We start from the raw sequence: 26,909 nt of genomic DNA, 5'->3' as shown, positions 1-26,909 counted from the left end.
TTTTTATTATTACTCATCTTATTTCTGCTGTTTTCCTAATTCACTATAGTTTTTACATCATTCCAGTTGCTAAGTTAATGCTCCATGGTACATGATACTCATGAATACCCAATCTTAACATTCTTCCTAAAAATGCTTTTGTTTTATTTTTGAGGTATTTGAAAATTCAAGTTTTCAAAACATGGGTAAGTGAAGATTCATTAACTTAAGCACTAATGAGTTCTAAATAAAGATTTCTATGACTATAGCCTTAAATACATAAAAATTTAGCCAACTTCAGAGAACAAATCAACCAAGCATGACAGGAAAGAGCATGTGAGGACTCTGCAGCTGTGAGGACTTTTAAAACAGTAATTGAAAAGAGGTCATTTCAAACCATAGTTTATTGCATTATCAGTTTATAGTAGCTAGTAGCTGCTGATTCTGTAGTGTTGTTTGCTTAGATGACTAAGTTGTCATTTTTAATTAGCTTTATGCCTTTCTTAAAGGCTAATTATTTTTTTCTTAAAATCGAGATTACTTGATTGCTAATGACAAGGGTGCTATGTTTACATATTTGTAAAAGAAAATTTCCCATCCTACCTAACTTTGCAGAACTATACATTTTTGTAATGCAGTGCATTGCATATTTTTAAAAGCAGAAAACATATTTACTAATAATATTAGTATAATAAGCTTCTTGTTTTTGGCAAGAGGATCACTGTTAACATATTTAAAATACAAACAAACATTCATCGTCCTTCTTGGCATTAACATATACTTAGATCTCCATTTTCTTGTAACTCATAACTTTCTCAACAAGTGTACTACATCAGCCAAATAAATATGCTGTATGTAAAAGTGTTTGTACTGATATCCCCAATTGGCGGGTTTGGCTACAAGGGTTTCTCATTCTGCTGCTTATGTTTTGAATCACAGTGTCACTCACATTTTCTTATTTTGACTTATTGTATGCAATATCTGTGAGGAAGGATAACATTTGGGATGTTGTTTTTAGTGTTGGAGCAGATATTGTCTTTTAAAAATTGTTTTGGTTAGTTTCATTTTGTATGAAAGTGAGGGAGGGAGTGAGAGAGAGACAGAGAGAGAGACAGAGAAAGTGAGAGAGAAGAGAGAATCTCCCATCTGCTGGCTCATTCCCAAAATGCCCACAACAGTCAGAATGGACAAGGCCAAAGCCAAGAGCCAGGAACTCCATCTGTGTCTCCCACCTGCATATCAGAGACCAAAGTACTTGAGCCATCATCTGCTAGTTCCCAAGGGTGCACATTAGTAGGCAGCTGGATTGGAAGCAGAAGAGCTAAGACTTGAACCAGACAACTCTGGTATGGGATGTGAACATCCCAAGTGGTGTCTATTATGCTGCAAGAGACACTCACCTCTGGATGTTGTATTCTTTCTGCTGAGTTAACTTGCACACTGATGAAGCATGTGGTTAATGTTTAGGGGCATCTTACGTCTCTAGGAAGCACCCAGGTAAATTAAACACCTGAGATCAAGACTGCTCTAAATCAAATTCTTATGGACTATTGAGAGGGTGCACATTTTCTAATCATCTACTCTGCCAAGTCCTGTGCACAATAGTGAACAAAACAGACAATAGCCCCTGTCCATAGGGGGCTTATAGCCTTATTAGGAGAAGACATAGTACAGATAATATGTATAAGTAAATGCAGGGAATACCGCTGTGGGGAAAATATGTAACAAGGAAGTAGGGCTGAGATGAGAGTAAGAAAATTGCTATTTTAAGTATGGGGGCCAGATATGAAGATTTGAAGAAAGTGAGCCATAAAGAATGTGGTGGAAAGCACCACAGGTAAAGACAATCACCAGTGCAAAAGCACAGGAGTAGGAGTGTGCCTGGTGTGGGCACAGAAGCAGAAGGGTAGTGCAGCATGAGAGGAGCGAGCTAAGAACAGAAGAAAATTAGCTTCAAGTGGTAGGGGGGTGTGGATCTTAGTTTGCCATGTAGATCCACAGGAAGATTTTGAGGGCCAGTGTGTAGGAGATGAGAAGCAGGGTCCTTAGTGAGGGGGTGCCAAAGTCTCACTTTGGGCTAGCAAGAGCATTCTTCTGCTCCACAGTGAACATATTAGGGAGGGCCAAGCTGTAGGGTAAGGGCAGATCATTTATGAAGGTATTGCAGTAGCCCAGGTAGAAAGAAGGATTTTCATTAAGTTGTCACAGCTGAAAACTTCAATTCACTATCCTCACAGAGATAAATATGATCAACCACTGCAAAGTAACCAGAAGTTCTGAACATAACTCTGTTATTTCACACTATCACACTATTTCTCCTATCATAGAATTGGCCTTAGAAAATCTTCCCATCAAACCCTGTGATATTTTGGTAAATATGTAATTATACATGCAGCAGCTTCATATATTCGTTTCGGCAACCAATTAATAGAAACCAGATGTGTGGTGAGCCAGAATTCTCTCTGGAAGTTGTCTTGAGAAAGTAAAGACACATTGATTTAGGGTCTACACCTGCAGTTCTTGCTGCTGTTTGCTGCTTCTGCTGCAGCTTTGACGTCAGCTTCTTAAAGGAAGTTTCAGCTTCCAAAATCCTCTCTTGTTGATTAAGTAGAGGAACGCTGGGTCCAGAAGACTGTTTAATCACCTCTTTGCAAAGCAAAGAGCATCAGGGAATGTCATCTTCCTACAGGAGTTCGCTAAACCCTACTTGATGTTTAACATGATCTGCTTCTTAGTAGTGATCCCGAAGCAATGGTTTCTAGTCACTTGTGAAAGTAAATACTCAGAAAATGTAAGAACAGGTAGGGGTATTTGAAAAGTTGTGAGTAAATATATAACCTTGCTCTGTTTTCCATATAAGCCAAGAAATATGAGCCTTCACTTTAACAAGATTGTGTACCTAAGACATTTAAAAGAGAGGTGAAGAAGAATGGCTTTATTAAGTTGACAAATAGTCAAGGGAAAGGATGGAAATGTTGGGATTTAAATTATTTATGAGAATAATCAAAAACCATAGTCATACACAGCTCAAAACATGGCTTAGACCTAAAGGGTTATTACTTTTTACAATTTCTCCTTCTGGCTGCTTAAGTACAAAGTGGAACTTTATAATTGATAAAAACTGCTTAGTCATGACATTCTTCCTAAATATTAAAAGTCCAATAATTATTGAGAATATTGGCAGCCTCTATCCTACTTTGGACATTTATTTTCTTCAGATTTTAGTTGTCAGCCAAATCATTATATCCAGATTAACATAAAAATATTTGCTTCTAATAATATTTTATTTAAAAAGATATTTTTTAAGATTTTATTTTATTTATTTGAAAGAGAGAAGGAGAGACAGAGAAATCTTCCCTCTGATGGTTCACTCCTAAAGTGGCCACAAATGCAAGGGCTGGGCCAAGCTTAAGCCAGGAGCCTGGAACTCTATCCGGGTCTCCCATATGGGTGGCAGGGGCCCAAATTCTTGGGCCATCTTCTGCTGCTTTCTTAGGTGCATTAGAAGGGAGCCGGATCAGAAGCAAAGCAGCCAGGACTGGAACTGGTGTTCCAGTATGGGATGCTGGGATGGCATGTGGCAGCTTAAAATGCTGTGTCAATATGCTGGCCCAGGGGCTGGCTCCGTGGCGCAGTAGGTTAATCCTCTGCCTGTGGCCCCGGCATCCCATTTTGGCGCCAGATCTAGTCCCGGCTGCTCCTCTTCCAATCCAGCTCTCTCTCTACTGTGGCCTGGGAAAGCGGTGGAAGATGGCCCAAGTGCTTGGGCCCCTGCACCCAATGGGATACCTGAAAGAAGCTCCTGGCTCCTGGCTACTCGTTTTAGATGGGCGCAGCTATGGCCATTTTGGCCATTTGGGGAGTGAAGCGATGGAAGGAAGACCTTTCTCTCTGTTTCTGCCTCTCACTGTCTGTAATTCTACCTCTCAAACTAATAAAAAATAAAATCTTAAAAAAAATATGCTGGCCAATAAAGCTTTTGTTAACCCATTACTTATTTTTTCATCACTGTTGGATTTCCTCTTAAATAAGGAGAGCCTAACTTGCTATAAATGATACAACATTCATGATGGAGCAATATATGAATCTACTAGGATGGGCAATTTGAATAGCTTTTCTTTTGTTCAGGATAAATCTGTAATGCTTCCTTTAATCAATAGCCTCAACATATTTTAGCAATAAAAAGTGGTAAGTCCAAGAAACAGCTTAATATTTCAGGCCAGGAAGAGAACATACTATTTAAAAGAAGAGTTATGAATGGAGATTATAAAATTAGCATTCCCTTAGTAATATGGTCTGAATGGTGATGCCGTCCTCTCCTCCAAAAGAAAATACATATGTTGAAATCTTACCTCCCAAAGTGATATTATCAGGAAATGGTGCCTTTGGGAGGTGATAAGGCCATGAGAATTGAACCATAATGATTGGGATTAGTGCTGTTATACAAGAGAACCTGAGAAATTCATGATCCCCTGTCAACATCTTGATAACACAGTAAAAAGATGCTGTCTATAAGCCAGAGAGCCAATCATTGCCAGACACTGAATTTGTCACTGCTTTGATCTTAAACTTCCCAGCTTACAGAACTATGAGGAATAAATGTTATTTATAAGCCACACGGTGTGTGACTTTTTATAATAGCAGCCCAGACAGACTAAGACAGAAAATTGGTACTAAACTAGGGGTGCTTCTGTAACAAATAACTAAAATGTGGAAGCACAGTTAAAACCAAGTAATGAGTAGAGGCCTGAAGAGTTTGGAGGAATTGGCTTAGAAAAAATCTTGAATGCTGAGGGCAGACTGTGAAGGGTGATTCTTGAGAGGGTCCACAGGATAGGAGAGCTGTAGAAAAAGACTCCACCTCCTTAAACAATAGCTAGATGGCTATGATCAGAATGTTGATAGAAATATGGGTAGAGAAGGCCATTCTGATGCAGTTTCAGACAGAAATGAGAAACAGGTGTTGAAAATTGCAAGCAAGACGATCCTTGTTATAAAGTGGCAAAGAACTTGACTGAAATTCATTTGTGTCCCAGTGTTTCATGCAAGGTAGAACTTGCAGGGAAATAAAACTGGACATTTAACTGAAGCTGCTTATAAGCAAAATGCTGAAGACAAGGCCTAGCTTTTCTTTTTTCTTTTTTTTTTTAAAGATTTATTTCTTTTACTTGAAAGTCAGAGTTACACAGAGAGAGAAGGAGAGGCAGAGAGAGAGAGAGAGAGAGAGAGAGGTCTTCCATTCACTGTTTCACTCCCCAGATGGCCATAATGGCCAGAGCTGCACCCATCTGAAGCCAGGAACCAGGAGCTTCTTCTGGGTCTCCCACATGGGTGCAGAGGCCCAAGGACTTAGACCATCTTCTACTGCTTTCCCAGAAGGCCTAGCTTTTTAAACTACTTACAGTAAAGGGTGGAAGAGAAAAATGATTTGACAGAATCTTTAATCCAAAGGGAAGTAGAAATTAAAGAATTAGAAAATGTTTAGTTTATCTATATTGGAAAAAAATGAGAAAAATTAGTAGAGAACAAGGGTTTGGCCAAGGACATTAAATGGATAACTCTCTCAGTGGAAGGCAGAACCTACTGTGTGGAGACTGGAAAGTGCAAATTCTCTTCCAAGTTCTCCACTCCTCCTTTGTGGTGTGGTTGTGGATTCCTGGGAAGAATACTCAGCACTGCCTAACTTCTCTACTTCCCTTAGAAGAAATCCCTTGGACCTTGTGTTCTTATATTTCCTCCTCTAATAAAATATAGTAATAGCTTCTTATTCCACAAATATGAAGGATGATATAAGTGATATTTTCATTTTTTTTAATCTTTGGACAAAATAAATGACTCAAGGGCAAGGAAATGCCTTTTTTTTTCTTTTTTTCTTTTTTTTTTAAGGATAAATTAATTTCATTTGAAGAAACCCAGATGTCCTCAAAATAGATCCTGTCTGCCAAAAGAGTTCTTCAGAAATTCTCTGATGAGTCAAAATTCCAAGGTTCTTTCCCATGTTGGCTTGTGTGTCTTCCTAATATTGCTTTGGGTTAAGTTATTCCAATAAAGCACCTCTCACGAAAATGTGTCTACAACTATCTCAGTGGTCAGTTGGTTCCCTGAATTCACAATTTCTTCAAAATCTTAACCCATCAAGTTGTTTTTAATTTCTCCCTGATCCTTGAGCAGAGACACACATTAGACAATAAAAGGAACAATATTTGTATAAATGTTGATTGATTGAATCAAACACTAATTGAAAATATTTGTGTGTAGTAGTTTCCTTCAATATATGTTATATTATGGTTAACTAGGTTCCTGTCTGGAATATCAGACTTTATACATTTGAACAATATTTTAATACTTTGTTTAATTATCTTTGATAGATTTTCAATATAGCATTTAAAAAATAAGTAAAATATTTGTGCAGAGTGCTATTCCATAACTGAATGGTTGTGTATAATTTTCTCCTTGGTAAAATTTCCCAGAGACCCTTCTCTGAAGTAGTCATTTAAATGATAGTGATCTTTGGACGATGCTGTTAGGATTAGATAATAAGGGTATGACTCATAAACATGTCATTTAAATCTGGGAACGAGTAACTAGAACCCACTCTCTCTAGCCAAAAACCTCTCATTTTTATGGGTTTTCCACCCCCACATGAATGGCATACACCTCCAGTTTTTAAACTGGCAGGTTTTCTTAGAAAAATGTCCCATTCTATGATGAAGAATACCTAAATCCCACAAGTAAAAGGAGTAGCCTGTTATTACTCTTCCTGTTCAGTACATGAAAAGCAAAAGTATGTGAGAACCAGACACAACCTGTAATTTGGTAGCCTAACAACAGATCTGTGTTGTAACAGGAAAAATAAAAATATAGCTCTACTTTGGTATTCTTGGATGGTCTTCCCAGGAGTGAAACTTTGCTTCGTTTTCTCACTTCCAGAGTAATGTTGTTGGCTGCCATTGAATTCCAGCTAACAAAGATCATTCACGTGTGGGGTTCTGTATTTGCTTCCATTCTAAGGCCTAAGATTCAGGAGCATGTGGTTAGTGTCTCCTCTGTCGTACATAAAGACTTCATCTCCTTCTGCATGTACATTTTCCTAAACGTGTTTAAGGGTTGAGCTGTTTCAAGCTGTATTTTTTTCTCTTTAAGAAAGGAACACAATTTCATCACTATTGGAGGAATGAGAGTGCCTCACATCCATGATTGGTTCCAACTTACTCAGTGACAGAAAGAACAATGCTTCTTACTTGAGTCTATGAGGCAGTAGAAAGAAGATTGATGGTGGCTCCTGTGCTACCAATACCAGTGACACAAATTGATTCTTTTGTGTAAGGTAGCAGCATAATTAGGTATCTAATTTTCACACACATACACGCACATATACGTGTATACCTGCATCTCTCTCTCAATATTTATATAGTATATGTATGAATAGATGTACATGCATATTTGATTTAACTTGCAGTATTTATATTTGCCTTGGACCTATAGCAATAGTAACAAAAATAATAAAGACACTGTTATTCTATAACTGTCACTGAAGACAAGATTTTTGTCATAGATAAGTGGAGAAGGGGGAATTTGAGACAATTGAAAGAGAAATAGCTTTTAATCCACATGGAGTCCCTAAAGCACAAATCATTCCATGAAAATGCTGGGAATCTGAAGCTCAAAGGAGTGACTTGATGCCTTGCCGATAGTCTTTTTATCTAGTAAGTGAACCTGAGGCTAACTAGGGATTTGACTCTTACAGCATAGAGTTTCCACAATCCAGATTATCTTGCAAACTGAGCTGCTTGGGTCTCAAGTGTTACTGGTTCACTAATTCCTTAGCATCCAATTCCACTGACTGTAAATAACAACAGAACCTTGACACTCAAGAAAATGTACAAAATTGTATCCATCATTATCAGGAGGTATACACTAATAAGACAATATCACAAATAAAGATATTAAAATGTTTTTCTGGTAGATAGAAAATCTAAAAACTCTATTAGTGAATTCATCGACAATATGGACTGAAAAGGATTTGGTTCCACAAACTCATGCAGAAATTTTAAACCTTGGTTCAGGTCCTCGCTACTAAATGCTTCCAAATCCAGATTCCTGCTAATACACCAAGGAGATAACAGATGATAGCCCAAGTACCTGGGTTCCTGACATCCACGTGGGACATTCAGAAGGAATTCCTGTCTCCTGGCTTTGGCCTGTTCTAGACCCAGCTGTTGGGGGCATTTGAGGCGTAAATCAGTGGATGGAATATCTCTCCATCTCTCTGTTTCTTCTGCCTCTCTGTTTCTTTGCCTTTAAAAATTCATTTATATGAAAGACATAATGACAAAGAGCAAGAGGGAGAGAGAATGAGAGAGAAGTCATGAAGGGGGTGGAGAAAGAGAGAGAAAGAGAGAATCTTCCATCCACTGATTTACTCTCCGAATGCCAGCAATAGCCAGGTCTGGTCCAGGATGAAGCCAGAAGACAGGAACTCTATTCTTGTCTCCCATTTGGGTAACAGGGTCCCAAATGCTTATTCCATCTTCTGTTGCCTTCTCGAGTGCATTAGCAGGAAGCTGACTAGGAAGCGTAGTAGCTGGGTCTCAAACCAGTATTGTGATATGGGATTCTGGCACTGCAAACTAGGGCTTGACCTCCTGTGCCATAGTGCTGGCCCAAATAGATAAACCTTTTTAAAGAAAACACCTGAAATATTATGCTAGTGGTTAATGAATTAAATTTGGAGGTTTGATCTAACTATGGCTTTTGTTAGGTGGACTTGCTAGGAGGTTTCTAGGTCACTGGCAACATGGCCCAAGAAGGTAGTTCTGAGGGAGAGGGTTGACAATTTAAAGTGAGTTTGGCTTAGCTTCTCTCTGTTCCTGGCTTACAATTTGTTCATTCCTCTGCACTTGCTCTACCATTGCCAGCTTCCACCAGATGCCAGCCTGATGGGACTGCCAGATCTTTACACTGCAAGCCAAAACAAACCTTTACCTTCTCAAGAAGCTCCTCTCGGGAATTTTAGTTAAAGTAGCAAAAGACTTACTAACGAAATGGGTTCTATTTAGAACTATAATGCAATTAATTCCAGTAAACCTATGGATTTAAAATACATGGAACAAAATGAGACAAAAGCTAGCTTTGTCCATTATTTCTGTGGCCTCCCTTGCAATAGGTGGCATTGACCTCTTTACTGTTTAAAAGCTAAGTTGTCATCACGTCCTTTCTCTCACATCTGTGGCTAGGAAAAGAGGAGTGAGGCCAAAGGACTTTTGTTAAGGTGTCAGAGATGAGCTTGTGCTTTGAGTTGATTAAGCTTTCTTCAAAGGTATTTGGAAACGAGAGGCAATTTTTGTGTCCTGTAGGTCCTCCTGAGGTCAGGAAGTTGACTATGTTCCCCAAATGGTAGATATTCTTGGCCCTGGGAGAAGCCGATGTCACTCACAAGGTAGTTCGCGGATTCTGAAGGTGGGAACTGAATGATAAATAACTGCAGCCATCAGGGCTCCAGTGAAACACACCTGTGCTCAGCAAAGAAGTCTCCTGACAGTCTTCACTGAGCAACATTAACATCAAGGCCCAGCATGTGCCAACTGCCAGAAGGTCCTGCTGCAAATGTTCTCGAGAAACCCGTGCTGAAATCATGATGCAGTTATGCGCTCCTTCCAGAAGTACAGGAGAGACTGTTGAGCAGATTATTTGATGATTAAGAAAAATCAGAAAGAAAAAAAGTCAGAAACTAAATTTAATTTACATGCCCCAGAGCCTAGGCAACTCAGATAGGCTCTCTGTCCCTGTTTTGTTCACATGCATATTCTTTACGTAATTTTTATTTGAGGTGAGAAAAAAAGAGTTGAGGGAAAAAAATCATGAAAGTTATTTCCTGGTATTTCATCCAGGAATGAGTGATGAAGAGAGCCTGGAAACAACTTTAAAAGCCATTTTCTTTGCTCAGATGAGGTCATGAGGTGCTTCGTGTGACTCTCTGGGCACCAGAATGAATGAAAGTGGCACAAAACACACCCAAAGTCTATCATTGATTTAAAGTGATTGATGGTTGGTCTTGTCTGATTGTGCTACATTGTCAAATCATCCATCATTCCAAACAAACCCTGTACACCATAGCCCAAAATACAGTTATATGTGGCCAAAGGGTTTAGGATTTTTCTTTTGCTTTTTCCCAGAGAGCAGTTGGTGGTGGGGTTGGGGAGAGAATCTGAACATGCTGCTTCCTTTTACAAAACTACAAAATAGTTGTCTGTTCAGAAGAAAGTACTCCGATGACACATGCTAAATTCTTGTTAAATTGATGTAGGAGGGGGTTCATTTCCACCCAGCAAACCACATTTTCCACATTTCCCACATTTTCATCAGGCTGTGTCTTCCCCAAGTTTCTTCATAAGGTTTAATATCTGTTCTACTTAGAGAATCAGCCCGTCTTATTCCTAGACAGGAAGTTCATTTTTGTAAAACGCCTAAAAAGTGATTTCGACAGCATTCAGTGCTTCAAAACATGGAAGATAAGAAAGGTGTAAGAAATAAAATCATGGGGCTGGCACTGTGGCATAGTGAGTAAAGCCACCGCCTGCAGTGCTGGCATCCCATATGGGTGCCTGTTCAAGTCCCGGCTGCTCCACTTCTGATGCAGCTCACTGCTGTGGCCTGGAAAAGCAATAGAAGATGGCCCGAGTCCTTGGGCTTCTACACCCTCCTGGTAAAGAGTATGTTGATTCTTCCCTTTCACTATGTTGCCTAAGTGTTGATATTTATAACAAGTTAGCTATAATTATATCTTCTATTTCTGTAATATAAAAGTAAGACCATACTAAAAACACACAGTCTTGTGTTCCTTTTCCTCTACATAATATTATATCTTGAATGTCTTAGCCATGTCGTTGCAAAATTTTCAAAAGCACAATTCTTACAGTATATCAAGAGTGTGTTAGTGTCTTCTGACTCACTTCATTTGGGTTAAGTGGGCTGCTTAGGATTGTGCCACTATAGTCCTCAGGGTGAGCCCACACATTCTGAATCACTGTGATGCTCACATTATCCATGATATGACATCTCCTGCCTGTTTCTGTGCTCTGCAGTTGAACTCAGAACCTTAACTTCCCCCGATGCCCTGTGTGGCCTCCAGTGACAAAATCTTGGGTCTTCTAAGTGACATAGTTCCTAAAAGAACTTGGCTCTTTTTGCAGTCATCATTTAGATCCCTGTTTTTTATATAAATGAGGAATAGACTTTGCTCTGGCTAGCCACGATGCCTCCCTACATCTCATTTCTGTGTACCTATCCTTCTAGAACCCTAAGAGAATTTCTATTATAGCTTGACATGTGAGTATGACTCGTTTAGATCCCCCCACCCCTCCCTGCCTCCTGATGCTCACTACTAACTATCCCTTAGCAAACTCCATTCCCAAGGTTGGATCATGAATGTGTTTAGATGTATTCCATAGACATGCTCCCTGTCTCTAACTGTGAACCTCAATCCTGCCCTCCATCATCCTCAGCTCCCAAGTCCTACAGAAACAGACTCACAGTAGTTTCAGTTGCTATAAACCAATTCAATGAAAGAATTGCTTCAAGCTTCACTTGTTACAGTTTTCTTCAAAACTTCAAGACTTCACTCTTTACTGGTTTGTTGGATACTCAAATTCTCCCTTTTGGGTAGCTCCTTCAAAGTGACATTTGTCTGGGTGTTTTGTTAACTTCTGAGGCTCACATCTCCCATTAGGCTTCTTATTTACTGCTGAAATGTAAATGTAAATAGTGCTGAGGTTGAGAAACTCTGATTTAAGCTGTACATATCATGACCCATGAGCTTATGATGCCACCCCAACTCTCATTCAAGGAGTGCTCATACTGTCCCTCCTTTTCCTCTATTGTTCTTGTAAAGACTCTCAGAACTTCTCCCCTTATCTTCCTAATCCACCATTAGTAAACAGATCTGATACCTAGCCTTGAATCCTCTATATTGAAAGTATCTACTAGACCTCACCAAAAAATCCTGAAATATGCACCATTTTGTAAAAGACATTAAGCAATGCACTGTGAATAAGACACTTCCTTCATGCTCTAGTATTTTTAGTCTAATATGGAAAATAAAATGTGTTCACATATGACTATTTAACAACCATATCAGTACCCTCTGACATAAATCTGTCCAAGTAATTAATTTCATGCAATATGGCTACTCCTGGCCTCTTCCCACCCTCTTATTTCCCAGGAATATATTCAATTCTGGATAGTCACTCACAAAAAAAAATCTGAATTAACATCCAGAAATAATGTATAAAATCTGCCAAGCCAGTAATTTCTTATGGAAGCCAAATTCCTTGTGCTGCCAAAATTCTTATCTGGTGATATCCTTCACTTCACCTAATAATTTATATGTTCTAATGAATGGGAAAATGAAACAGCTTGATTCCTTTCTCAGAGCAATGTATTTTTATTCTCCATTGCCATGTTCTTCCTCTCTGCTCTCGATTTTTACCTCACTTGTCTATGTAGCAGAAACCTTGTTTTCTCAGTTTGTTCTTAACCCCCCCCCCCAATCCTGAAAGCCATTTAATCTCATATGTCTGGTAATTTTTCTATATGAAGTAAAATTATGGGAGTTATTAGCTCTCTTTGAATAAACTAGTAGGGGAATATAGAGGGTGCATTTTGCATTCACCCAGGATTTAAAGCACTTGTGGTAGAGGTGGCACTGGACAGAAAAACTCTCTGATACAGCAGATGACCATGAGCAAAGCCATCCTTATAAGGCAGTTCAAGACATACTTGGAACTAGAATGTAATATGTTTTGATTGGCATGTAGTGGGTGTGAGAGGATCAGTGAGTAGATTTGAGACAGATTATAGCAGGCTTCGAATTCTAACATTAAGTGTTTAGGCTTTATTTTATAGCAACAAAGATCCATTGAGCTGAGAAAGCTGCATGATAAAAAAAATTAACTTTGGTAGCAGCTTGAGGGATGAGAGAAAGCCTAGACTTGGGGTTAAGTTCAAATTTGTGTGCAAGACCTACCAGGAATTAGATGAATGAGCTAGGGTAGCTCACCAAATTTTCTTCACCACTTTCCTCATCTGTCAAATGCAAGTGGAAACACCTAGCAGAGTTTTGATATCAACTGGAGAGAATGTGTTTAAACGCCCAGTAGTGAAGCTGGCAGGTAGTAAGTCCTCAATAAACATTCCATGCAAAAATGCACAATTGAAGTAAAAATAGACTTGAGGATTTTTTTTTCAGTAGTATAAGAAAAAGCTGAGGGGACGGCGCCGCGGCTCACTTGGTTAATCCTCTGCCTGCGGCACCGGCATCCCATATGGGTCCCAATATGTTGTTCTAGTCCCTGCTACTACTCTTCCAATCCAGCTCTCTGCTGTGGCCCTGGAGGGCAGGGGAGGATGGCCCAAGTGTTTGGGTTTCTGCCCCCGCATGGGAGACCAGGAAGAAACACCTGGCTCCTGGCATCAGATCGGTGCAGCGTGTCAGCCATAGTGGCCATTTGGGGAGTGAACCAACGGAAGGAAGACCTTTCTCTGTCTCTGTCTCTCACTGTCTGTAACTCTACCTGTCAAATAAAAAAAAAAAAAAAAAAAGAAAAGAAAATGTTGAAAGGACGTGGAGAAAAAGGAAGACATAAGAAAGAACATAAAAAATAAGTTTCCAGATGTTAAAAATAGAAATAAAAAAGATGGGCATGAAGAAACAGCTGATTAATGATGATAATGATGATGTGTTGATGACTAGTGACAGGAAATTTGACAATTCGATCATCAAAGTTAAGAATAACAGATAAGGAAGATATTTGGTAATTTCTTCTTTTTAAAGATTTATTCTATTTATTTGAAAGACAGAGTTACAGAGAAAAGAAGGGGAGAAATAGAGAGAGGGATCTTCCCTTTGCTGGTTCACTTCTCAAATGGGCACAACTGCTGAGGCTGGGCTAGGCCGAAGCCAAGAGTCTGAAAATCCATCCTGGTCTCCTACATTGGTGGCAGGATCCCAAGTACTTGGGCCATCTTCTGCTGTTTTCCCAAGCACATTAGCAGGGAGCTGGATCAGAAGTGGAGCAACCAGGATTCAAAATGGCACTCACTCATATTGGATGCTGGCATTATAAGTAGAGGTTTAGCCCACTGTGCCACAATGATGGGACCAATAATTTCAACAAGATTCATGTATCACCTAGAATTTGGCCCCCCAGCTATTTATTCTACAAATAATGTTAGTTATGATAGTGGACAGTAGAAAATTATTCTTACTTTTCATAGAAGTCTCCGTAGTAGGCACTCTATTAGGTATGATATATTCCTATTTTAAAAGTTTAAAAAACATAGGCGCAGAGAGGAAAAATAAATTTCCCACGCAGGAACAACTACTGCATGTCTGAACTAAGTAATTATCCCAGATGCTCTTATTCCAGAATCAGGAAATTTAATCTGTGTGTTATACTAAAAGAAATTAAAATCTAGAGGAGGGGCCGGTACTGTGGTACAGCGGGTAAAGCTGCCACCTGCAGTGACAGCATCCCATATGGGTTCCAGTTTGAGTCCTGGCTGCTCCATTTTCAATTCAGCTATCTGCTAATGTGCCAGCAACAGCAGTGAAAGATGGCCCAAGCCCTTGGCCCTATGCACCGGGAGTGAACCAGTGGATGGAAGATGTCTCTCTCTCTCTCTGCCTCTCTGTAACTCTGCCTTTCAAATAAATAAATAAATGTTAAAAAAGAAATCCTAGAGGAATTTCTGGGTATCTCATCTTTTCTGAAGTACTGGCCAGGTCTGACCAGTACACTTCGAGGTAAATGATGCCATAAATTATATAGCATGCCAATGACTTTCCAATGAAGCAGACACAAATTGTAGCCAATCAATTAAGATACTGAAAAAACACTGTGTCTATTTACTTTGTTTGGGTCAATCCAAAACTAACAAACTTTATGCTATTAGGATAGGAAGAAATTTTTAGATATTAATGCTACCATTTACAAAATTACAATAAGATTATAGATTGTAGTTAAAGCAAAACTACTGGAGGATTTCTCCATCCATCAGTCATGATTTCATAGTACACATTAGAAAGGCTCAGTTTTATCAGCCTACAAGGGTACCCTCATGTCTCATGTTTCTGCAGTTCCCAGGGGTCTACAGTGGCACAGGAACATTGGAGATCGTGGAAGGTCTAAACTTCATGTCCATTGAGAATATTTGCATCACGCACCTTTTTTTTTTTTTTTTATTTTTTTGATAGGCAGAGTTAGACAGTGAGAGAGAGAGACAGAGAGAGAAAGATCTTTCTTCCGTTGGTTCACCCCCCAAATGGCTGCTACGGCTTGCGCGCTGCGCTGATCCGAAGCCAAAAGCCAGGTGCTTCTTCCTAGTCTCCCATGCGGGTGCAGGGACCCAAGGACTTGGGCCATCCTCCACTGCCCTCCCAGGCCACAGCAGAGTGCTAGACTGGAACAGGAGCAACCAGGACAGAACCAGCACCCTAATCGGGACTAGAACCTGGAGTGCCAGCGCCACAGGCAGAGGATTAGTTTCGTGAGCCACGGCGCTGTCCTGCATCATGTACCTTCTATAACATCTTGTTCCCTCCACAGGACTGTGCTACCCACAGTAGCTGATACACCTATCTCTGCTCAGTCCAGAGAGGCCTTTCTTGCTCTTTCTTGATGCTGCTGTTGAAGGAATGCCCCTCTTTTCACTTCCTCACAAAGACACTAAAGATAATCTGTCAATGAGTTGTTTTGGTTTTTGCAAATAAGAAAATTGCCTCCACTTTTAGAACTGCAAAATTTTTGGATTAACTCCACTTACATGATTGTGAAAATATAGATCCAGGCAGCACATAACAAATAAAGAGATTGAGTTAATGACAATGATTTGACAAAAATATAATTCCAATTCCTATTCTTCACTGATGAATACTACCTAATATTTAATGAATACTCTTGACATACTTCTCTGAAAATTGCAGTAGTAAACTTTCCAACTCATTCTTTTTTTTTTTTTTCTATTTGACAGGTAGAGTTATAGACAGTGAGAGAGAGAGAGAGAGAGAGAGAGAGAGAGAGAGAGAGAAAGGTCTTCCTTCCATTGGTTCACTCCCCAAGTGGCTGCTACGGCCGGCGCTGTTGGCGCTGTACTGATCTGAAGCCAGGAACTTCTTCCAGGTCTCCCATGTGGGTGCAGGGGCCCAAGCACTTGGGTCATCCTCCACTGCCCTCCTGGGCCACAGCAGAGAGCTGGCCTGGGCGAGGAGCAACCGAGACTAGAACCCGCCACCCATACGGGATGCCGGCACCACAGACGGAGATTTAACCAAGTGAACCACGGTGCCGGCCCCTCCTACTCATTCTAATAGACTGGCATTATTCTAATACTACAATTGACAAAGAAATCACAAGTAAATACAGAAAGATATACAAAACTATCTCTAGTAAGTATGGATATAAAAATCCTCAACAAAATTCTTTCAGATTATATCTACAAACATGTAAAAAGGACTATATACCAAGACCATGTGGAATTTACCCCAGGAATATAAGTTAGTTCAGCATCTGAAAATCAGTTAATGGTGTAGACTATGTCAATAAAGGATAAAAGCTGCATGGTCATTCTCAATAGATGCAGAAAAAGCATTTGACAAGATCCAACACCTTTTCTTAGTAAAGTGGTAAATACTTTCCTACTGAGATCAGGGGCAAGCTAATGCTGCCATTCTTGCCACTTATATTCAATACTTTTTTTGGTGACAATTGGCAATTTGCAAAGAATATTGACAAGAAAAAAAGATGAAAGACCTCCTAATTTGGGAAAAACAAGTCAAAATATTGTACATGCACAATCTTCAAGAATTCACTAGAAAAATTAATGAGTCCTGCTGGGGTACAGTGCATAAAATCAATACAAAAACATTAACTATTTTTGTATATACTAGAAGTGAATAATCTGAAAGTGTAACTAAGTAAACAGTGCCATAGAAAGAAGAGATGCTAAGGCATGAATTCAACAAAAGAAGGAGGAAATATACACCATTAAAATCTTTAGAATGTTGTTGGAAAGATATCTGTTATTTATATGTCAGAAGATTTAAAATGGTTCAGATGACAGTCCTTCCCAAACTAAATCCATAGATTCAACACAATCTTTATTGAAAACCCAGTAGTTGTTTTCTGCACATTTTCTCTAGCTGGTCCCAAAATTCATGTGGAAATTCAAGGTATTCGAATTAGCCAAAATAATCTTGAAAAAAGAACAAAGCTGAAAGCCTCATACTTCTTGATTTCAAACTTAATACAAAACAACAGTAATCAAGAGAGCTTGGTACTGATATAAGGCCAGACATATAGAGAAAGGGAATACAGTAGACGTTCTGGGAATGAACCTTTATATTTACAATTACTTGAGTTTTCATAAACCTGCCAACATAATTTAATTGGGGGAAGAAAAGTTCAACAAATGGTTCTGTGACAACTGAAAATGCACTTGCAAAGGGAAAACATTGGTGTTTTTCTCATATTCATATATAAAAGTCAACTCATAAAAGAGATCTAAATTTAAGAACTATGTATTTAAACTATAGCACTCTTAGAAGAAAATATAAGAGTAAATCTATATTATCTGGAGCTGGAAAAGCCTTGATAGAGAGGACGCTCACAGTACAAATAATAATATAAAAATTCATTTTCTTTTTACTTGAAAGGCAGGGTGACAGAGATAGGAAGAGACAGAGAGAGGGAAGTCGTCATGCACTGATTCACTTCCCAAAAGGCCACATGACCAGGACTGGGCTAGGCTAGAACCTGAAGTGAGGAACACCATCTTGGTCTCCCAAGTGGTTAGCAGTGGCCCGGAGACTCCGGCCATGAACCACTGCCTTCCAAGGCACATTAACAGGAAACTGGATTGGTTGATAAGTAGCCATGACTCAACGCAGCATTCTTAAATGGGATGACAGTGTCCTAGGTGGTGACTTAACCTGCTGTACCACACTATAGGCCCCTAAAATTGAAAATTGAAACATTAGACTTCATCAAACTCAAAAACTTTTGAGCTCTAAAAGATTTCATCATGAAAGTATAAGAAAATCTGCAGAATGCCACAGAATAATTGCAATTCATGGGCCCAGTAATGTTGGCAATCATTCAGGAAGGGAAACACAGATAAAAGATCTTTTTTCTTTCCCCATCAGTCCCTCTTTCTGTAATTTTCTTTCAAATAAATAAATAAATATTTAAAATAATTTCAATTCATATATTCATAAGGGACTTGAATCTAGACTACATAAAGAACCCTTACAACTTTACAATAAAAAAGTAAATAATCCAGTTGAAAATTGGCGAATGATATGCATAGAAATGCTTCCAAAGAAAATATAAAAAAGGACTGATGGTACATGAAAAGGTGCTTTGCATCATTTTTTAGCAGGCAAATAAAATCAAGGCATGTGATGCCACATCATATTCACTAGGACAGCAATAATAAGAAAGACACATAAAAGCAAGTGTAGGTGAGGATGTGGGAAAACTGAAACCCACATATACTGGTGGAATGTAAAATGATGCAGCCACTTTGAAAAATAATTTTCAGCTACTCAGAAAGCTACACATAGAATTTTGATATGATGCAGGAAGTCTACTCCTAAAGTATACACCCAAAAGAAAGGAACGCATATATATGCACAAAAACTAGTATATGAATGTACATAGCAGAATTAATAATAGATAAAAAGGAAAAAGAATTAAAATATAATTTAAATTAATGAGTAGCTAAAATGCTATATGGCCATATAATGGAATATTATTCAATGAAAAAATGAAGTAGTTGATGCATGCTATAACATGTATGAATCTTGAAAACATATGGCAAGCAAAATAAGCCAGTTACAAAAGAGCACCTAACATAAGATTCCAGAATATGCATGTTATAGAGAAGGAAGGTAAATTAGTGGTTGTTTATGGCAAAGTTATTTGGGGCTAATGAGAAAGTCTTAAAATTGATAAGTATGTTGGTTAACAAATTCCACTGATATACTAAAAATCATTAAATTATAGATCTCAAATAGGTGATGAATGGTACATGAATTATATTATATATAATATATAATACCTTAATATATAATATTTTATATATTAAATAAATATATAATATTTTATATACTAATGTATTCTATATAATATATAACATATTATATATTATAGCTCAATATATCTGCTATATTCTTGGGCAACAGAAGTGCTAACAGCTTTGGGATAAGGACAGCAGACAGATAGACAAAGTAAAACCAAATTTGGAGGTCAGTGCTGTGACGTAGCAGGTTAATCCTCCGCCCGCAAGTGCAGCATCCCATATGGGCTCCAGTTCTAGTCCCACCTGCTCCTCTTCTGATCCAGCTCTCGGCTATGTCCTGGGAAAGCAGTAGAAGATGGCCCAAGCGCTTGGGCCCCTGTACCCATGTGGGATACCTGGAAGAAGCTCCTGGCTCCTGGCTCTTGGCTTCAGAAGGGTGCAGCTCCAGCCGTTGCGGCTCTTTGGGGAGTGAACCAGCAGATGGAAGACCTTTATCTTTCTCTCTCTCACTGTCTGTAAATCTACCTCTCAAATAAATAAAAATAAAATTAAAAAAAAACAAATTTATATCTTAAGAGAAATAATGTGACCTATTATTTGTCTCTCCTATCATAGTTTTGTTTTTGTTTTAAATTCCCTATGTAATCATTTTGGAATGAGCAGAATCAAGCAGAATGAATATATTTCCAGCTGAAGTTAGGCAGTTGAATATTTTTGTCACTATAGAGAAAACAATCAGTATTTTTCTTCACTCCACTACATCATTTCTCACTTACCTCCCCCAACCCCTGGCCCTGTGGTCAACCACCTGGTCAGCCCTTTGGAAAGGACAAGTATTGGCTGATTAAATGCACATTGAGGTACAAACTATTCATATCCAAAACTTTTCCTGAAGCTCAAAGTTCCTTGGAAGTTTAGTGAGTCAAAGTCTCTCAAAGGACTTTCTGCAACCTCTGAAGACAGACCCAGCCAAGTTACCCTGTCACCCAGGACTGGAATTTAGAGCAAAGGGGGGCAATTTGGTAAGAGAAACAAGAGAAACTGCCTAAGCTTGAATGATAAAGCCATGGATGGGTCATTAAAATGACCATAAATTAACAACTACTTAAAGTATTGCCTCTTGAGCTAGAGCCAGTAATTATGCTTTAAGGGAGTTGGGAGGATTTGATTCAGATTCAAGAAGATATGAGGTATATTCACATATTTCAAATTTGAGAGAATATTAAAAATTAAGATTTTTTCTTTTTAAGAAATTTAAAACAGGCTAATAAGGTGGGTTACTGCTGATTCAGCAGGGACAAGGGGAGGACAAAAAAATCAATAATTAATCTTACAGTATATGAGACCGAGGATAATAAAGTAATAGGAATATGAGTGGGTTTCTTTTAGAAGGGAGAGCCTGTTTAATAATAATGAAACAAATGCCTGAACTGAAAATAAATTTTTAGAGGAGAGAGGAGGATCAAATTTATTATAAGGATCAAATTTATTGAAAGCTTTAAAAAAATGATCATTTTGGAGTGAATTTCAGAAGTTGTGATTACTGAAACAACTTGTCATATACTTCTCCTTTATCTTGCCAGATCCCGCTTGTTAAAGAACTCACAACTAAAGCTGTTGCAGTATAATTTAGAGAATCTCCAAAACTTTATTAAATGTCCTGAAAGACACACTGAAATTAACAAAAGTCTGTGTTGCCTGTCTTTCAAATGCTGCTTTCATCTCAAAGAGTCCATAAACCATATATGGAGTTGTAATAAAAGAAATGCTGATAAATTGCAAATGTCCTGGAAATATTGTGATGTTTATCTACAATAAAAATATATTTTCCACCATGCCCTTGCCTCTCCCTAATGTTCTAAGAAACACAGATAATATGTGCTACAGGTCTAGAAAATCCTAATAAAACAATGATCTAGATATTGAATCATAATTCTACAAAAATACAAGAAAATCAGTGAAGCTATTTTTCTTTTTTTAAAAAAAATACAAACAGACGCATTTTAAATTTTGGATATTAGAGGCAGATAATATCCAAGTTGGGAGTAAGAGACAGTGAGAGAGAAGGAAAGGCAGGGCAAGGAGGTGGTATCCCTGGAAACACATTGACAGATTAACAATTAAAAACTTAACCAAAAGAAAAATGTCTACAAATTTTTACAAGAGAAGGTTAATCTAAAATGACACCAGTCCTGAAAAAGGTTAGCTGTCACATTCAATAGCAGGGACATACCCTAGTCACTGGCTACCTGGGGGAAGAAGTTGATAAATGACTTTCTCCAGTTCATATACTTTCTGGAAAGATTAGCTCTTTGGTGCCTTTGGCTGGCCTGCATTAGGAAGGCTTGCCATTCCATGCAAGGTTTTGTTAACCTAGCTCAGCAGCAGGTCCTGATTGGTCATGGGAGAATCTGGGCTAAATGGTATACATTTCCGATGATGTAAAAGTAAATTAGAGAACAGGGCAAGTTATTACACCAGAGAACGTGGGGCAATGGGGAATAATAAAAATCAGGCTACTCTAATTTCCTTTGAACAACTAAATATATACAGGTCATTATTTCCTGTAATCCGCAGGCCTCCCAGTGCAAGTTCCAGCCTTGTGTTAAAGCCTCCGAGACAAAAACAACAAAATGCAGTGTGGAGAGAAATGAAAAAGGCTGTAATGCTATTTAAAGAATGGATTAAGTACAGTTTACAGATGCAGGATTTCTTCCCATGCTGCAATGTTATATTAGATAACTGAGGAAGAAAACTCACCTTGTTTGAAAAATTCAGACGTTTTTCCAAACAGTAATTTCATTCCTATTCCCCGTACATCACTAAGGTGGATGAACCACATTTAACTTTTCTTTGTCAAGGCTTGATCATAAAGGGAATCAGTTTCTTCTTGAGTACGGTTTAGGCTATACTAAACATTATTTCTCTGGAGACTGATCTAAGTCCTCAGTTTCAAGTCTATGACAAAATTGGTCTATTTTTCCCAGGACAAACACTGTGTGGCTTTTACAAGAATGAGGACATCTCTTTTCCAATCTTACGTAGGTCTGCACATACGTTTCAGTATATGAAGATTTTTAGACCGTCAGAAGAGCTATGTAGATGTCCAGGATATGCTCTGTGTGGACAAGAGAATGAGGAAGTGGAAGACCTGAGTTTTCTTGCTGCATGAACACTTACATTCAAATCACCAGATGGACTTACTAAATGTGCTAATTCTTGGGCATTATTCAAATTTGCTAGGGGTAGGACCCAAGATTCCTTCTCAATAGGAGTCCCAGGAGAATCTTATACATATTAAAATTCAGAAAGCATTGCTAGTCCTTCTTTCCTTTTTGAAAACTTATCCAAAGAGTTTGCTATGGAACTTCTTTATCATATTTGTGTCTGGAGACATCTATAACTAAACTCATCATAACTGTACTATGTTTTTGCTTTATGGACTATAAAATGGTGGAGGATAGGATTTTCTTCCCATGCATGATAGTAAATTTTTATACTACCAAGTCATCTTATAATAGAGTCCTACTGAATTCTCACATGCCCTATTGTTTTCATTCATGGGATGATGCATAGTCAATAAGGATTTCCTTACCTGGGCATTCATGGCTCCTTGGAAGCCATACCAGTATATAGTGGAGAGGAATGGTAGAGTGGCCTCATTCTTAGAGACTGAATCGGAGACACCAAAGTCTCAACTTGCTCCAGAAAAAATCTATTTGGAAACACTAGGAATCTTTAGTGATGGAAAGGGTTGAGATATACCTTAGGAAGTTGGGAGTGTGGATGCTGGATGCAGTTGGTCAGGCAGAAGAGATGTGAGCAGTAAACGGAGGTCAAAGGCGATAGTCTGCCTAGAAAAATGACATCATGCAGCCATATACTGGAAGTCTAAATATGTGCTTCTTCACTGTAGAGTATTTAGACAAATACATGCAGTGTCCCTTTTAACCTGGGATACTTCTGACTTTGACTTCTTGTCTCATTGACGTAATCAATCACAGTTCTTTCAATCTCAAAGGTGTTGCAATTTGGATAAAATATGTTTTGAGGGACAGGCCTTTGGTAGTTGTTAAGACTCCACTTGAGATACCCATATCCCATGTTAGCATACCTAGAATGGAGCTCCAACTCTACTCCAGATTCCAGCTTCCTGCTAATGTGTACCCCGAGGAGACAGCAGGAGGTAACTCATTTAATTACTCATGTGGAAGGTCTGGACTGTGTTCCAGGCTCCTGGCTTTGACCTGTCGATGTCCCAGCTTCTTCAGGCATCTGGATAGAGTCAACAGATCGGAGATCTCTCTTGCTTGCTCTTGCTCTCTCTCTATTTTTCAAATAAATGTTAAAATTAATTAAAATATGCTATACTTGTACAGTAATATCTAGTCTCCCCATCACTTCTGCTGGTCTTTAAAATATGACATGTATCCTATGCTACTAATAAAAGCACACCATATCCCTTTATTCCTCTACCATTGCTTAGCCTTAGAAAGCATTTTTTTTTTTAGCACAATTCCAGTTTATTCCATTTGTTCTTTCAACACAAAACTTTAACACAGTATTATTTAGCATTCGGATGTCCACCAACTAGGATACTCATGAGGGACCCAATTGTGTAGAAAGTATGACATTGTGAAAAAAATGAACTCAAATACATCAAAAAGCACAAAGCACTAGTCTTCCTCCAGGTGACTTGAGATTCTGAAGGCAGTGACACTGAGAGAAGGAAATGACAGGTCCCACTGAGCAAGAGAAGAATTATATGAAAGAGAAGGGTTTTAGAACAGGAAGATGGGGGACAAAAAAGACAAATCTGAACAGCCTCAGAAGTTTGCCTCTAGCCATCCCTGATAATCCCAGAAACCTTTAACTTCTTCATAATAACTATTTTCTTAGTAAAAGTTGTTTATAATTCAGAGCATCCAAAATGTTTAGAGATTAGATTTTTATCAAATCATTAATAAACATAGTTTGATAGCTTTTCATAGTTATTAAATAACTTACATCTTTATTTTGATTTATCTGGTTTTAACATTTTTAACATCCCTCCCACTTTGGTAACAGTCTAAATATCACTAATGACATATCAGAAAAAAAATTCCTACCTTTCCAGGTGATGTTGGGATTCCATAATTATAGAAAATTGGACATCTCCAGGTAAATAAAGTAATCACCATGGGCTTTATTAGGTTTGGGAGTCAGAAAAAGAAAGTAAAATGAAAGAGACTAATATTTAGTAGTTTTAAATTTGTGGAAAAAATGACACTTTCTTAAAACTAAGTTCCCTTGTCCCTGCCAGAAAGTGTCTCTGAGAAAATAAACATATGCACCCCCTCCAAAAAAAAAAAAAAAAAGTGAGAACAGGGCTTTTTTTTTTTTTTTCATTTAATTTGCTGTTTGTTTCTAAAAAAAGTCCATCCCCACATAAGTCACTTGGAATTCATTTGGTCTACATCCTGGACTGCACGTAGGGAGGGGAAAAAAATGCCTGGGATCTGAGATGAGGAATGTGGTAGGGCATGGGAATTGCGATGTCGTGGTGGTCACCAGAGCATATTTTGGCTTTTCTTAAAACAAGCAAGCACCGTTGGACCTCTGGAATACTAGCAAATTAGTCCCGCTATCAGGCTACCTATCAGAGGCTGGATGCCTGAGAAAAAGTGTGTGGGTTTGTAGCTGCAGCCCGAGGCCTTGGCAGGCTCTTCTGTCAGCCCCTGACTGCTCTCTGACTTCCAGTACTGCTCAGCGACCTTTGCCCCTATCTGGTGTACTGTTACAGTTCATTTCAATAATTAAACAGTTTGGAGATGGCAAGACTTTTGTGTTGTCAAGAGAAAATCAGGGCAGTGGCTTTTTCTGAATACTGAAATCAGGAGTGTTTGGGTTTAATTATATTAGCTGGTGCCTGTTCATTAATTTTCCCAATCACAGGGAGACATGTTTGCCAGAAAGATTGGCAACGGGTTAAAGAGGTTTATTAAGGCAGGGCATTTCAAAGGAAAGGTATCCGAACTCTGACAAAATCAGATGTCTGAAATTTCAATCAAGCGTCCTGGGTTCCAATGGCAGCTTCACTCCATGAAGTAAGACAGCTTCCCTCCCATCTGGAATGCCAAGTTGCTCTGAACACCAGGCTAAGTCACTGGGTGCCAGTTCCAAATATGCTGATTTCCCAATGCCAGAAAAATAAACTGTTCCCTTTGAACTTCAAGTAATTGGTAGATGTGGCACTTCTGAAAAGTCTCTTGCATCCTCACTTACTACTGCTTGTTGAAGCTTCATCACCTCCTTTCTTCAAGAAGAAAAACAAGGCAAAATAATATACTTAGAGAAACCAGTAAATTTGCCATTTTTGCTACTTTAGCAAAAATGTTAAGCCTTCAACTTTTGTTGGGGGTATCCTGGAAGCTTTGCTTATTTTTCCCCATTTGGAGGACTTAATGTGTACCTTAATGCCCCCTTTCATTATCGGCCTGGACTTCTTCCCAGCTCTTCCTGCTGACTCTGAACCTATCCTGGTTATTTGTGGTCATGGCTGGCTCTTGGTCATTCAGACATGTTTGTGGCTTATAAGAGTATTAAATTAGATGCTACAGCCCCCTAGGTCTACGCCCTATATCCTGACAAAATCTGTCTTGCCCACAGACCTCTGCCTGCTTCCCTGTTCTCTTGCATTATCAATTTGCTTTGTGACACTAAGAAAGGCATAGTACCTGTCTCTACTCACAATGAAAGTGACCAAATCAGAATCATTCAAAGATGTCCTACTGATCTTTTTTTTAATTTCTAAGGATGCAGCTCACAAAGAGTCACTGTACTCTCAACCAGTAATATTGCTTATGCTGAAGCAATGGCTATTATAGCCCAGTACTTCTACCAATTTCAGCTGATGAATTCTATTTCTTCCCGATTAGCTGAACATTAAATTGAGACTATTAGAGTGTGCAATGATCTTTCCCATAAGTCATCTGTAACTCCTGTGGATTCTTGAGAGAAAATACTTGAGAGTTAAGGAAATGAGTTTTAGAGCTGGGTAAATTAGGCTCACATTCTAACCCATCCTAATGTTATCTGTTGGACTTTGGGCAAGTCATGTAATGTATATCACTATTTTCTCATCTGTGAAATGGACTGATAATACATACAGTGCCTACCTCAGAGAGTTTTTGAGTCATCAAATAAATAAAATATGCTTATAGAATCATGTTTCATCACATTGCAATAAATACCAGTTCTTTCTATTATACATCATGACACGAGCTGATTTCTACTACAGGACTCAAGGCTCTGAACTTGAAGTTTTATAACTGGTTTTCATTCCTTTGTAATTTTTTTTTTAAGAATAAGACTCGAGATCTCTTCATTTCTATATCATTGCAGTGCTTTCTATGGTTAATCAACACTTGTTAAATGTATGGATGCATGATGGAGATATGAATGTGTGGCAGGACAGATGGGTGTATGCAAGGGTATCCAGTACTGTGGTTTGCTGAATGATCGGTTTAGATGGTGAGGGGTTTCCCTAGTGACATCTCTTTTTATCAATTCCTTCTGTTGTTCAGGCTGTGCTGCCTTTCCAAGCTTTAACATGTTCCATGCTTTGCTTTCTTCCCCTTTCTTATCACATTTTCCCCCTTTTTAGTTCTTTTAAATAACTGGTTATCTAATTTGATCACTAAGTGAAAGAGGCTTTATGTGCTACAACTTTTAGATAGCTTGTATATTTATCAGAAGTTTTTTTTTTTTTTTTTTTCTCACGGCTTCATTCCAAGGAAGTGACTAATATGGGAATTTCAGTAAGGCTGTTAGAAAAAGCATTTTCTGTAGGAGGCTTTTGAACTTCTTTAAAT

At 38.5% G+C, this 26,909-nt stretch overlaps 1 long non-coding RNA gene across 2 annotated transcripts in view; it reads right to left on the bottom strand.

Moving 5' to 3' along the window:
- LOC138848999 (uncharacterized) overlaps positions 1-24,413 on the bottom strand; it is a 35,019-nt gene extending 10,606 nt beyond the window's left edge. Inside the window, exons 1-2 of one of the 2 annotated variants that reach the window (XR_011387299.1) lie at positions 24,165-24,413; positions 22,652-23,383 (exon numbers count right to left, since the gene is read on the bottom strand). This is a non-coding gene — a long non-coding RNA (uncharacterized lncRNA). Of the gene's footprint in view, positions 1-22,292; positions 23,384-24,164 lie in introns of those variants that run through there. The other variant, XR_011387298.1, reaches the window with a different exon arrangement.
- Positions 24,414-26,909: the final 2,496 nt, after the last annotated feature.

The sequence above is a fragment of the Oryctolagus cuniculus genome, chromosome 3 (assembly GCF_964237555.1).
Source record: "Oryctolagus cuniculus chromosome 3, mOryCun1.1, whole genome shotgun sequence".
NCBI classification, from domain to species: Eukaryota; Metazoa; Chordata; class Mammalia; order Lagomorpha; family Leporidae; genus Oryctolagus; species Oryctolagus cuniculus.
Note: the sequence above shows the minus strand (reverse complement) of the source record. Positions and strands in the feature narration are given on the sequence as shown.